Source organism: Montipora capricornis, chromosome 13 (assembly GCF_036669925.1).
Source record: "Montipora capricornis isolate CH-2021 chromosome 13, ASM3666992v2, whole genome shotgun sequence".
NCBI classification, from domain to species: Eukaryota; Metazoa; Cnidaria; class Anthozoa; order Scleractinia; family Acroporidae; genus Montipora; species Montipora capricornis.
The window spans coordinates 39755117-39770116 of NC_090895.1; the positions used below are offsets into that span (position 1 = coordinate 39755117).

At 42.1% G+C, this 15000-nt stretch overlaps 1 non-coding gene and 1 pseudogene across 1 annotated transcript; both read right to left on the reverse strand.

The window, feature by feature from the left end:
- Positions 1–3093: 3093 nt before the first annotated feature.
- Positions 3094–10336, reverse strand: LOC138029553 (uncharacterized; annotated as a pseudogene).
- A 2437-nt stretch (positions 10337–12773) lies between these two features.
- Positions 12774–12846, reverse strand: Trnaa-cgc (transfer RNA alanine (anticodon CGC)). Its single transcript has one exon. It is a non-coding gene; the product is annotated as a tRNA-Ala (tRNA).
- Positions 12847–15000: the final 2154 nt, after the last annotated feature.

Consider the following 15000-nt stretch of genomic DNA (forward strand, 5'->3'; position numbering starts at 1 on the left):
AATAATAATAATAATAATAATAATAATAATAATAACAATCATGAATAATAATAATAACTTTATGTAACCACGGAATCCTTATCACTAAAAAGTGGTCTTCTAAAGAGCCGTGCGCATTAGGGGTCCAACACTATAATAAATAGATTATCCAGTACTTAAAAGCTAACACTTAAAAATTACGAGCATTGATAAAAAATCTGATATTAAACGCTAAAAAATTAAGTTATTTTTAAAATACACTAGCGGAATAAAGACCATTTAAAGTAGTGGCCAGCTTAGCCTCCGCTGACAGACTGTTGACATGTTGCTGTGCCCCTATAACGAAAACTCTTTTTGAGGGCCTCAGTGTTCGGCAGTGGAATAAACAGGTTATGTCGGGAGTCCTGAAGATTATGTCTGTGAATGGAATTTACGCTGGTGAATTTATCAGACAGGTATGTGGATACAAGGTTATATACAGTTTTGAACATTAAAGATTTCATTTGTTTATTACGTCTGTCAACGAGGCTTTTCCAATTGAGGGCACGAAGAATCTGCGCAGATCTAACATCCCAATTAGAACCTAGCTGTTATTATGCGTGCTGCCCTGTTTTGTAACTTCTCTAGTTTGAGGCTAAGGCCATTACCGATACAGCCCCACACAGCGCTGCAATAATCGAGATGTGGAAGAATCAGTGACTTATAAATTGTGACTTGGGTACTTTGGGGACATATCTGTCTTAGCCTCCTCAGGGCAGCAAGTTCTTTAGGGGCACCCAACGTCAATTTTCGGTAAAGATCTGTTTGGAAGACGATTTGAGATCTAGAATTTTCGGAACATTTGTTGGAAAATACCTTGCTTGCCTGCCTGTCCTAGGATTTTCGAACATCTTAAAAATGGTATAATTGCCCATTTTTAACGGATTCTTACCCAAAAATGGTCACCTAGAATTTTCGGGAGCCTTTTTCCTGGCTGAAATTTTCGAAAAGGTAAGTTTTGATCCTTATAATGTTCGGATCACTAGACTTTCAGCTAACGAATCCAAACAGATAAGAAATTTTTAGGGGATAAAAATATGCCTATATCTACCGTTTAAATACTAAAATACGTTTAACAATGCTATGTTTAAGTGGTTTTGAACTCGTTGGGTGCCCCTGGTTCTTTAGAAACTTGACCGACGACTTCAGAGATATGAGGCTCCCACGAGAGTGTTTCATCCACCGGAATGCATTTGTAAGTAGTATTGATTCTTTCAACTGAATGAATGAATGAATGTTTATCAAGGCATATGTCCGCTTCACTAGGGAGCTGAGAGATGTTATGCCTTGATCCTGTAAACAGACACTTGGTGTTGAGGACATTAAGACTTTAACGGTTAGAGTCGAGCCATTGTTTCAGATTGCTTAGATCGTGAGTCAGGGATGAAAACAGCTCTTCACTGCCCAGGGCTTTTGGAGGCATACGTGAAATTAGTGTCATCGGCGTGAATCCTCACGTCTGATAGAAGGTTACAGTTTGGAAGGTCATTAATGTACAATAGAAATAGCAGAATGCCGAGGATTGCCGAGCTTTGAGGCACCCCACAACGTATGAAACTAGTTTCAGAATTTACGTTGTATAACTGTAACCTGAATTCTATCAGAGAGGTAGTCTCGAAATTAAGACTTGCACCTTTAAACCCAAACAGCTCCAATTTTGACAGAAGGATCTCATGGCCAATAGTATCAAATGCCTTTTTACGCCAATAAACAGAATGGCATTTGTCGAACCGTCGTCGATATTAATATACCAATTGTCTGTCATGTCAATAAGAGTCGTCAGAGTAGAGTGCATATGTCCCAAGCCAGACTGATACTTTGGAAGTAGCTTATTCTCATTTAAATACGTATAGACCTGATTGAAAATGGATTTTTCAAAGAGTTTGGCTATTACAGAAAGTGCAGAGATAGGCCTGTAATTTGCTGGGTCAACCTTCGAGTCAGCTTAAAAAACTGGAGTTACTCTAGCACTCTTCCAGTCTTTGGGAATGATACCAGTGGAAATAACTAAATTGAAAATATGTGTCAGGGAAGACGCAATAAATGTAAACGATAACTTTGAGGAGGCAAGTTTGAATAACATCGAGGGCATCAGCCTTGCCCACAGGGATATCGTCCGCAAGTTTGCACAGTCCGTCAATAGTAAGTAATTCAAGCTCGAAGGTGCTATCACAAGATTCAACAAAATCACGAAAACCAACTCCAGGGGCATTTATGTTAGACGTCAAGTTGGGGCCTATGTCGGTAAAATGCCTGTTGAATGTGTTGCTTAGCTCATAAGGGTCAGTTAACTCCGTGTCACCAATAATCAATTTTGACGCTTGAGCAAAGGTTTTCTTTCGCTACTTGTCCAAGCTTTCGTAAGGGAGCATTCACAAAAACGTGTTGGGGTGTGGGGGGGACTGGTGAGAAATTATCTATTATCCAAAAAAATTGGAGAACCCCAACTTGCTGCATTAAACATTTTCAGGGATCCCCTTTTAGTAGCCCTAAAATTTGAGACACCCCCAAGCTACCTCATTGTCATAAACCATTACACAATGCAAAAGTCAGAAGAACGAGCGAAACAAATGAAGGCAAAAACAGAAAAACGCCTCCAAAGAGCATAACGATCTTCGAAGAAAAGCATAAAAAAAGGCAAGGCAATAAAGCCTTTAGAAAGCCAGCTATCTCACCGATACATGGCACAACCTAACAGGCGTTCAAGAACAACAAGATCCCGGGCCCTGGTCAAAGCTCTAAAAGCAGAGTCACTCGCTTCTACCACCGCCAAGCCACCGGTTGAGACTACTGTAGAAATAAATTGATATATATTTCTGAAAGAATTGTACGTGAACTACCAAGGAGATCTGCCCCCCCCCCCCCGGGAGATTTTTAAAATAGAAATGCTATTTCCAGTGTTTCTGAAACCCAAGAATCAGTTTCCCAGGCACGGCTGAAGTAACAAACCCCTCAAATATTGGCATCAAAGCGATACCGGCCATGGAATGGGAAACCACCCGACGAAACGTCCGGCCTCAAACGAAAACCCTGGCCTGCTGCAGGGAAAATCAACACCAAGAAACTAAAAATATATCATCAAAACAAACTGTTTTTCTTGGAAGAAAAAATATCACACAGTTGTATAAAGGTCCAAATCTTAAGTCTCATAGAACAAAAACCATTGCTAAAGTAAATCTTCCTGGAAGCACCTAAAAGAGTCGTCCATTCAAATATCATGAAATATGTACTCGAAAGAGCAAAATTATGACAAAGGAAAAAGGAAACCAGACCACGTACAAGGGAGTCATGTAGGCCTGTCAACCCCATTTTACACTCTTGAATATTACATTTTGTTAAATTGTGTTTACATTCGCTAATGACAATTTTTGTTTTCATTATTTAAGGTACCCCCCTTGAGAGTGTTTATATTTTTCAAACACCCTCCTTTTTACCTCTAATTTAAAATGCTATCCTAAGTCATACACAACCTAAGCAATTGTTTTATTCTGGATTTGTTTTTAGGCTTTTGCTACAGATTCATTTGCTTCAGTCGGTGCGATTTTGTTTCGCTAAGATAATGTTTCAACACCCAATAGGTCTGGTTGGCACGTTTTATGCAACAATGGATTACGTAACGATTAACCTTCCTATTGAAGGGATATTCAGTTTTCCTGAAACATAACAAACTGGATCTTCTTGGGCGACCTTTCCCTCTACTTGAATAACATGTTATATATATTTTTGGATTACGACAAGTATGGTTAAGTACTACATATGTGATAGAGTGGTTTTCAATTGAATGTCGAAAGTAATTAGCAAATTTCTTTGGTTTATGATTAGTTCACTCAGTGATTGGTTCAAAGTTCTCGCGCCACTTTTTCAACCAATCAGAAGTGAAACCAAAACCAATCGTGGCTAGCGCGTGCACATTTCCCCGCGCTTTGTGTAGGTTACGTGTAATTACTTCGAGGTTTGATTGGTTTACCGGATTGTCTCCGTCCTTTCTGATTGACTAAAGTAATTGCTTTGGTTTTGGTTTTACGACACTAAATTGAAAATCGCTCTATGGGCAATATCTTGAAGAAATGAGCTCAACAAAGCGACCATGATGCAAACAACGCCACCTAGCGGGAATTAGACCAGTACACTTTCCACGGCCTATATATAACACAAGGGCCTTGTGTCTTGCTATAGTTCACCGGCAAAAAGGATTGTCGCTGATTGATAATCGCAATAATCGGATTAAAACTAAAGGAATCCAATTCTTAATTTGCACATTCGTGGTAGAAGAGAAAAACAAGAAAATCTCGGACTTTGCCATGTCTTTCAGATATTTGCAAAAACATTTGTCCTCAAATGCAATTACTCGCGCTCTGGAACAAGATCCGTCCATTTGAAGAGCATTTCACTAAAGAAGAGAGCAAGACGATAACCATAATCTTTCGCAACTTCCTCGGCAGCGTCCGAGTGAGAAAAATGATCGCTGCTACTATATATCTTGAACTTTGGCTTAGATTTGAGTTTCCAACATCGCAAAGTGCACAGACCCTCCTTGTGCGTATCCCCAATGATCCCACAAATAGTGCGTTCTGGATCCTGCATGATAAATGTTATGCCTCTGTCGTAGGCTTCTGCTCTTTTCATCCGCGGTCCAGTGAAGATTACCCTTCCATTAGTTGGCCAAAATGACTTAATTCTACCTCGTAATCCTTCCTAGAAGTAAATACCAAAACGTAAGTCATACTGAAGTGAAATAAGATCGTCCGGGTGAGCGTAGTCGTGAGACCGACTCTTTAGGATTACACCAACTGACGTTTGGACACCCTAAGGGGAAGTCGTCTTCAAAGCACAGGCTCCCCAAGCTGAAAATACGTGGTGTATGCGACAGTTTGTGTATATAGAGAATTGTATGGGAAAATCACCGATCGTAAAAAAATTGTGTAAATAAATATCTCATTTGAAATAAAGTTTTCCTACCTCAAATGTGTGACCAACCTGTCTCTTTTGCCGAGTTTCGAGCCATTCTGACGCCGTTTAGTGAAGTGATCCGGAAGGCCGTTACTGAAATAATAGGAAGGCCGGTAACTCCATCGCCGGCCAGACCTCACTCCACAAATCGTTTTCTCCTCAACAGGAAAAGTCCCGAATTGCAAGAAAAACAACAGTTCCATAAAGCCCAATAAATTTCACTCCAAATACGTGTGTTGCGGCGGCCGAAAGACTCGTGACGAACGACAACTTTGCCTTAAAATTCACCTCTTCGGCTTTCCTCAGAGGCTTGTGACCGGGCAGTCAACAACGGAAACTCGCAAGATGATTTCACCCTCAACTCTGATTGGAGGGTCGCGTTGCTAGCACGCGGTCAAATTCAAATGGACCAATCAGAGTTGAGGGTGAAATCATCTTGCGAGTTTCCGTTGTTGACTGCCCGGTCACAAGCCTCTGAGGAAAGCCGAAGAGGTGAATTTTAAGGGTTTCGACAAAACACTGACCCCCGGTCAACTGACCCCCTTACTGACCCCCTACTTACCCCCTATAAAATCAATGGGAAAATGAATACTGCTTACTTAAGCCTCAACAACCCTTTTTAAACAGCATTGTTCAACAGTATTTAAGTCTAAGCACCCATTTTAAAAAGGTTAGCTTACATGAAGTAATCGGCCATCACAACAATAATCGAAAACTAACCTTTTTATAATGGGTGCGTAGACTTAAATACTGTTGAACAATGCCGTTTAAAAAGGGTTGTTGAGGCTTAAGTAAGCAGTATTCATTTTCCCATTGATTTTATAGTGGGTCAGTAGGGGGGTCAGTTGACCGGGGGTCAGTGTTTTGTTGAAACCCGAATTTTAAGGCAAAGTTTTCGTTCGTCACGAGTCTTTCGGCCGCCGAAACACACGTATTTGGAGTGAAATTTATTGGGCTTTATGGAACTGTTGTTTTTATTGCGATTCGGGACTTTTCCTGTTGAGGAGAAAACGATTTGTGGAGTGAGGTCTGGCCGGCTATGGATGGAGTTACCGGCCTTCTATTATTTCAGTAAAGGCCTTCCGGATCACTTCATTAAAACGGCGTCAGAATGGCTCGAAACTCGGCTAAAGAGACAAGTTGGTCACACATTTGAGGTAGGAAAACTTTATTTCAAATGAGATAGTTATTTACACAATTTTTTTACGATCGGTGATTTTCCCATACAATTCTCTATATACACAAATTGTCGCGTACACCACGTATTTTCAGCTTGGGGAGCCTGTGTTCAGAGTAAAGTAATTTTGTGTGACGTCAGTAGATGGTATAAATACTCTCATCGTTGATGTGATTGGGCGAGATGTTATTGGTCGACTGTCAGTTATACCTACATGTCCTCGGCTCATCCGCAAAATAGGTGTTCCGGAGGGGGTGTATGTGCTGGAAAAGAAGTGTTGGGAAGTTGCTGGGAAAAGCGGTGTAAGGTGTATTATTAGTATAGTTGGTACCTTGATCATTGTATCGCCAGTCGGCCAATGGTACAGCTTTGGTAATTTTCTTTCTCTTTTTCCTTGAGTTTTGTTGGGGATGGGTTTATTAATTTCTAACTCCAGTGCAATTTGATTAGATTCATGAACTTTTCTTTGTTTTCGGATATCGCTATTCCCAGTTTGGTTTGTCGTTTCGAGGCACAATTGTTGAGAGACATCGTTTATCTTAACATGGTACATTGGTTCTCCTACCTCTATTTGAAGGTATTCACCCCTTTTTCGAAGATGTTCTTTCTTAATGTCGAGTAACTCCTCTCTGGCCCTTTCAAGTTCTTCTTTCCTTTTCTCTTGTGAATTTTCCATTTCCTTCTGAGACTTCTCTTCGGCGATCTGCTTTTCCCGTGCTTCTCTCCTTTTTCTTTCGTCTCGATTCCACGTTGCCTCCAAGATATCTGCAGCTTCTTCGAACTCGCTGCCACTATTTCTGATTAATTCCCAAACAGGAACGTAGCCTTGTACTTCTCCCCGGTCAATCAAGGCCCACGTGGAATTATGAGTCAGCAGCTCGGCGAATGTGGCAGGGTTAGTCGCTGGTGGTCCCACGGATTTAACCTCGCAGTTGAAGCGAATTTCCTCACCTTCTTTTCCGTACCCGGTGCTTCGTCCTGCTCCTGAAGTCCACGTTCCAGTAACACTCCCACCAGCCCCAAATGATCCGCCGAGAAAGCCAACAGATATCTGGTATTGCAGATGTTTCGAAGCTGCCTGTGTGAGGGTCGACACTTCTGTTTCCCTTTTACTTTGGGCATCTGCAATGCTGAAGAATATCCCACCCAGAGTTTGAACTCCAGCTGGAAAATGGCTCCCATAACGTTCCATGAAATTACGTGCGGCTGCCTTGTGTCTTGACGACAAGACTGAATTGCATAAAAGACCACAAAGAGAACGGTTATTTTGAGCTTTGGAAATAGACATGGCCATTCTTCTAGCAGACAAAGAGAGCTTCATTTCATGTAGTTCGAGTTGAAATGTTTTCTTGGCCGTTCTGATGTATTGCAGGACTGATGCACTTGTGGTCGAGGTCTTGACGAACTTGTCCGCTTGTGTTTGTTGTTCGGTTCCATAACCTCCCTTCGCTTCTCCCACGAATAAACCGTAGAACCCTGTCACACTGCTGCCAACACTGGAGCTTGATGACTCGACGTTGCGGGCGTAATCGGCCGCGACGCCCTTGGCGGAGAATTTCATGACCTTGCTCTCTTGAGTAATGCTTGGATTCGTTAAAATTACTTTCTCAGGGACTAAGAGAAGAGGCCTTCCAGCTGATTTAAGTGGCTCATACTCGGAATAGTAGACCCCACAAAGAGCTCTCCCACCGCTTGTCTTTGCAATTGTTTCCACGTTGCTCTGGTACATCTCACCTGATTCCACGACGATGCTGTAGTGATTAATAATTTGCTCTAGTTGATGAAGAGTTTCCTCTGGCTTCACTGTCTCCGGCTTAAACCATCCACTTGGTAGTTCAAGAGTTTTCAAAATCTCAGTTAGTTTGTAGTTAACATTTCTCTTTGACGACTCGGATTGGTCTGTAGCCATTGCTTTAGCTGCCGTCATCAGCTCTTTGGCTCTCTCTAGTTTTGCCCCGTCTGCAGCTTTAGCTTCCTTGCTTTCCTTAAGAAGCTTCTCATCTTGTGGAACGGCAGATAGCTGCTCTTTGGGTGACACTGCAAGCTCTACTAGTCGGTAGATTTCTTTCATTTCTCCTTCGTTGGCTCCTTGACAGCAACTTTCTAGTTCGCCTAGGCTCAGTCTTGGAAGCGACTTCAGGGAGGGTGCCCTCTTGTAAAGCCTTTTGACCCAGTCCTTTGTCACGTCAATATTTGCTTCAGCGAGCCTTCCAAGAAGTTCGAGCTCTGGTCCTAGTCTTCTTTTCAGATTCTTCAATCCTTCGTCTTCCGTTCGGAAGCTTCTCTGCAAATATATTGAGCAACTTCAGGTAAATTTGTCAGGTATTTTACGACAAGGTCCAGAGCCTCCATGATCAACCCTTTCCTCTCAAGCAATTTCCTCAGCTCTTCGTCCAATCCCAAACCCGCCACGGATTTGAGCTCATTCAAGAGCTTATTTCTTTCTGCTGTATCTGACAATGCAGCTATCTTGCAGCGCAGGTCTCGAATCAGTCCTTCACACTTTGCGGGATCGTTTGCCGGTAAATCGGCCATTATACTTCTTAGTTTATCAGCTGCCATAATGCCTGTGAAGTATGATGAACAAAAGAAAGCAATTTTGTATTTAGCAAAAAATTTAAAGGTGATCCTTGCATACTGTAAAACTTCAGGAAATTAAAGTGCTACTATGATCCAAAAACCACTTCCCTTTTTTTCCTCAGATTTTGAAAGTGCGTTTTCTTAACCCCAGACTGGCAAAATTTTGAGCTTGATTTTTTAGTGTAAGTTTTGGATTTCACGTTCAAAACGTCAGAGGGTTGGATCCAGGGAACGTGACGTCATTACTCACGAGACTAAAATATTTCAGCGTTTAAATGCAGCTGTATTATCTGAAAGCCCGCCGAAAAACTCCCTTGCTGTATGGTAACAAAAAGATGCTTGTTTTTATCCCGACGCGCGCACGTGTTCTTTTCCGAACTGGCTTATATTACACGCATTTCGATTGGTTCTCATCTATATGATCTATTGGAAGACAGACGCGCACTTGACCTCATTTTTGTCACGCATACGACGAATGTCCAGACAAAATACTACAGGCTTTTCTCGGTAACTCAACGCCCTGTTTTTGTGAAAATCAACCGCAATGCTTTAACTAGGTTTATTTCACTCCTTCATATTTATTAAAAGAAGACATGAATTGTCGTTGGATGAATTTGAAAGGGCGCGGATGAGAATATTTCAAGGGCAAGGCAACAAAGGTTTCCGTGATGTTTTTCTAAATACATGCAGCGCTCCTGACAAATGGGTTTACAAAACGCTAGTGCGATTGTACGTGGAGAACAGTCAAATTGTCAGAAGACAAACTTCTGCCAAATTCTGCGGAGTTTGCCGCGGGACATTTGAAATGTCTGGCTCTAATACAATTTGGCCCTAATGCAATATGAGATAAATAACTCGTATTTGGTTTTTTTTAAATTTGATCTGTTTTCATCCACCATCCATGGCAATTTTGTACGTTTGACATATCGATATTTCTCGGAAAGGTACGGAAATAGATCTGGTCATTGGTTGGATTAACGTAAGCAACAAATTTTGAGGTACTGGACGCAAGCTGAATTGGCGACAAAATGCTTCCTGACCTTTTCCCTTTTCCAAAACCAGAGATAAGATTTCGTCATGATACGAGAAGTACGGGTAAAATTTCTCCCAATACTAACTTCCAAAAGCTAAGGTGATCTCAGTCTTACCAAAATGGACATCAAAATGAGTCGTTTCGTGATCCCAAAGACTTGATAAAACAGGCATATCATTGATTCCCAATCAAAATTATATTAATTGAGATCAGCTTTCAATTTACAATGCTGTTCCAAAAACGTTTTTCATCAATCACTGCTAAATGTGTGCGCACCTTTGGTTTATTTGCTACTTAATTTGCTACACTCATGAACGGCTTTAAAGCTGTCTTCAGCCTGAACCCGAACAGCATTGAGCTGAGCTCATGGATCTTTACGCCGCGGCTATGAATTCTGAAGAACACTGTTTTCTTAACAGAACGGAGTGCATTAAGACGAAGTAAGAACACAACGAAGCCGAGTCTTTTTCTTACTTGTTCTTGTGTTCTCTTTGCGAAACTTACCTCGAATTTGCCTACCGCACAGTTATCAATGCCAGCGAGTCATTCCCCGTGTAAACTTGATACAGATGGCAACTTCTACCGCAAAACAACACCAACAAAAATTGGGGCTTTTGATTGGCTGCATGTGACCCAAATCTCAGTTTTACCACAAAAATAGAACATTTGAACTTCCGTCGGCCCTCGGCCCAACCTCGTCCCCAGGGTCTCTCTTCTTCGCTTTGGACCCTGGGGACGAGGTTGCCCTCGGTACGATTTTTGTCGCATCAATCGCATGCGACAAGCTCACGACAGGCCTACAACATGACTTACGATTGTCGCAGTGTTTTAAAACATGTTTCAAAATGCTACGACATTTCGTAAGCCGTTGTCGCATGCGACAAAAATCGTATCGTGTAAATCGGTCCTTAGACGACTCTTATTTTATTGACGACGTTTTAAATTTAATACGCGCAATATTATTTTAATGGTACTCTTCTTTCTTAGTCGAGTGATTTTGCAAAAACGTTGTTTTCACCTTGAAAAGTGAGTTTTGCAATGATTGAAAAAAGGTAAAGAGAGAAACGTTGATATAGTATTCCTTCACCCAGTTATATCAGCGTAATCGCTAACAGGATCCGGTGCTTCCGTTTTGTTACGCTGATCCTTGGTTAGAAAGTTACATTTTGCAGTGATTACTGCATTTCTCATTGAACAAGAACACCCTAGTCTAAGATTTTCGAAGTTTCTTTATCGCGCCGTGCCGTTGGAACCTTCGTATGATATGGTATACAAATCCACTCTCATTTATATCATGACATTATTTAATTCCTTTATTTTAATTTTCGAAAGGTAAATTTGAAAAATGTGCATTTCCGAAGAGACAACTCTAATAAGCTAATGAATCTAGACGGTATTATCCTAAAATTTCTATCACTTGCATTTTTCGTAGAAGAATTCCCCGAGGGGACTTTCCGATAAAAATTAGGGAGTTTCAGCCGACGGCCCCCGGCAGCGACAACGCCACAAAGCAACAATATGATTGGTTAAAACTGTTGAATTTCTTTTCGAGTTTCAGTGATAGGCGGTCGTTGATCTTTAAAACCTTGGCTTTAATAGTTGAGCAGATTTAAAGTCAAGCCGCGACAGGGGATTTTTTCCAGGGGAGGAGGCGGATGCAGGCTATTGACGATGGCGCCCGCCAAAAATTTTTGAAAACAGGTTTGCCAGCTGTCATCTTAGTAATCTTAGGTTTTATCAGCCCATGCGGTTACCCGTCTTAGTACCAATCCTCAAAGGTGGCCTCTTAAAAATACTAGCACCGCATCATTTTGTATGGGGGAGTCCTCCTGGGAAGAATGTAAACAGGTACTACTATTTCAATAGCTTTCTCAAATACACCGAATAATTGTAAAATCCTCAACAGAGATAAAAGAACTATTTTAATACATACCATATCCCCAGATCAAACATTTCCAGATCTGAGTTTCGTTATCACAAACAACTTGCTTTTAAGAGTTCTTCACGAATTTCGCTCTTTTGTTAATCAGGAGAGGAACTTAATTGAAGTGTCAAGTCTTCTAGCGCTGGAGCACTAATTGGAAACACAGTAAACTGAAATCAACAATATAACGCAAATCAAATCAAATGTTTGTATTTGAGGAGAGGGGAAAACCGGAGTACCCGGAGAAAAACCTCCCAGAGCAGAGTAGAGAACCAACAAACTCAACCCACATATGACGCCGAAACTGGGAATCGAACCCGGGCCACATTGGTGGGAGGCGAGTGCTCCTACCTCTGCGCCATCCCTGCATCTTCAAACCGATCTAGAGATCGACTTATCCTAAAACAGTTATCATAAATGTCAAGTAAATGACAGCTGAACTGTTCCTGTGTAAAACATACGCAGCTGAGCAGAGAACCACCAACCCAATCGTAACAAGACGAATCAAACTCGGCCCATATTGGTGGGACGCGGGTGCTTGCCATGCTCCCCTTATAATGCCATGTCAGGCGCACCTTTACCTTCACCTGTGTCAAATAAGATCCTCTGAATCACTGAAATCACTTGCTATGCATGTTAACAACTGATCACTGGCAGTGAGAAACAGCCACGTTTTGTATCCGATCGAGGCGCAGACCGTAAATCGGGACTTTTCTGGTCTGGTTATTGAACTGCGTATATGAAATCAAGGAGTGAAACTATGATCCTCGCAGTTGTGAAGAAACCTACTGTTTTCTTGTATGGTGGCAGTCACTTGGTTGAGCATCGGACTTTCGTGCTGGAGGTCATGGGCTCACAACCCCGGTCGGACCAACACTCAGGGTCTTTATATCATTGAGGAGAAAGAGCTGTCTTTGTTATTACATCTGCAAATGCTCAGACTTTTAAGTCTTCTCGGATAAGGACTAGAAACCGTAGACCTCATCTCCGAGACGTTAAAGAACTCACACACTTCGAAAGAGAGAAATGTTCCTCGCAATTAACTGGACATTTTAAGCAATTGTCTCTTGCAGTCACCGGGAAAATTCAGGTGGCTCCAATGGGATTCGAACCCATGCTCTCTACGACGCGGGTGCAACGCTCTACCAACTGAGCTATGAAGCCACACAATTAGGAGCCGGTCAATTTGTTGGGATCCGGTGTTCCCGTGAAAGGACTCAATGAAAGAGTTGCTTAAATTGTCCTGATCAGCGCGAGGATCATTTCTCTCTTTCGTCTATAGCCCGCACTTCATTCAAATATCTACAATTCTTTCAACCCACACACTGTTCGTGAAGAGTAGGGGGGAGGGGGCAGTGTTGGGGGTCTATCTCTCAGAGAATCGTAAACCGCCATGAAATGATGTGGTGATGAGCGGCGTAAAAATCCATTACCATTACCATTTTTCTCTTACTTCACCTCTTTTATGGCAGTTTTCAAATGACTGTCGAAAGTAATTACGGGACTGCAATTGCTACGCTTTGTGATTGGTTTAAAGATCTCGCACTAGTTTATCGACCAATGAGAAGGAAAACCAAAAGCAATCATGACTTGCACGCGCGATTTTTCCCGCGCTTTCAGCAAGTTACATGCATGGAATTGCTACGAATTGAATTGGTTCGTGGCGCTGTTAGCACCTGCTGTGATTGGTCGAAGTAACTACTTTCGTATTTGTTGTACGACACTTAGTCAAAAACCGATCTATACAGCAAAACGTCAAAATTTGGAAATGATTTGACTCTGAAGATGACTTCTGCTGTCGTGTCACTCCAACAACAGTCCTGGTCACTTGTACGAAGACCCGAACGGTCAATCTTTATCTGAGTATAAATAATTGAAATTATTTTGTTGGAAAGAAAAGTATAGGGTAAAAACGAATCCGTTACCATCACTTAAGGACACAAAATCGTTAGATCATACACCCGAGAAACATTTGCAGTCACTATCTTTTATTGGTGTATATTTTGCCGGTAAAATCCATCTCAGGTTGCATCTGTTTTTACCTAGGTTAAATTGGTGATCATCATTTTTATACCTAGGTTGAATATGCACTCTACCTAGTTTAAAGCAGTTATCGAACCCCCCAAAAAAGAACGGAAAACACCTCTACATTCCCTCAAGCTCTGTCTTACGCATCACAACAAATCTTACATTTTCGCATCATCTTATCAGTTTACGTATTCATACACTAATCCATTCAGTCTCAACATTACATCGTAGCGAGGGTAACAAAGAATAGTACTTACTATACACTTGCCGGTAATCGAACTCGGACCCTCTAAGATCTATACCAACCCAATCGACCCTTTATCTGTGGAAGAGGAGTGGAAAACAATCCGGGATATCATCTCTGAGTCTCGGTTTTACAAAGAGGAAAAATCAAGATTGGTTTGATGAGAATGATCAAGAGATCAGCCGCCTCATTGACGCAAAACGCCTCGTGCGACTGGCCCATGAGAACGATCCCCGGTCTCGACTCAAAGAGGCTCGATACCAAGGCCTTAAGAGACAATGTCAGACCAAGCTCAGAGAGATACAGAACACAATGGTGGAAGCAAATTTCTAGCGAACTCCAACAGTTTGTATCCCTGATACTCGCGATCTTAGAAACTTCTATGTAGGTGCAAAACAGCTCTATACGGTCCAGCACGTACATCAACTGGACCCTCCTGGCTGCGGATTCCACAGCCGTCCCAACGGACCCGCTTGACATCCTCGAACGCTGGAAAGACCACTTCTCCACGCTACTAAACCAGGAATCCACTGAGAAATGCCTCATCTCATCCCCCTTAACCCTGTATGAGTCAACCACCATCTCTTATGGAGTTTGAGAAAACAATGGAGAGAATGCCCCCAGGAAAGTCCCCCGGCCCTGACAACATCCCGTACGAACTGATTCAGCATGGTGGCCTTCAGCTGAAGAGCCGCCATTTCAGTCTCATCTTGAGAACGTGGGAAAACCAACAAGTTCCGAAAGACCTCAAAGACGCCGTTGTTATTACCATCTTTAAGAAAGGCAATCGTAAAGCCTGTGGAAAATGTCGTGGCATTTCTCTTCTCTCGATCGCTGGCAAGATCTTCGCCCGGATCCTCTTGAACAGCTTGCAAGTAGTTGTAGAGCAAATCCTCCCTTAGTCCCAGTGTGGCTTTCGACGAGCCCGCGGCACCATCGATCTCCTGTGCCAGACAAATAGGAGAAAAGAGCAGGGAGAGGCAGAAACCACTATTCTTTGTTTTTTACGATCTGGACAAAGGCATTGACAAAGTCCCGAGAACAGC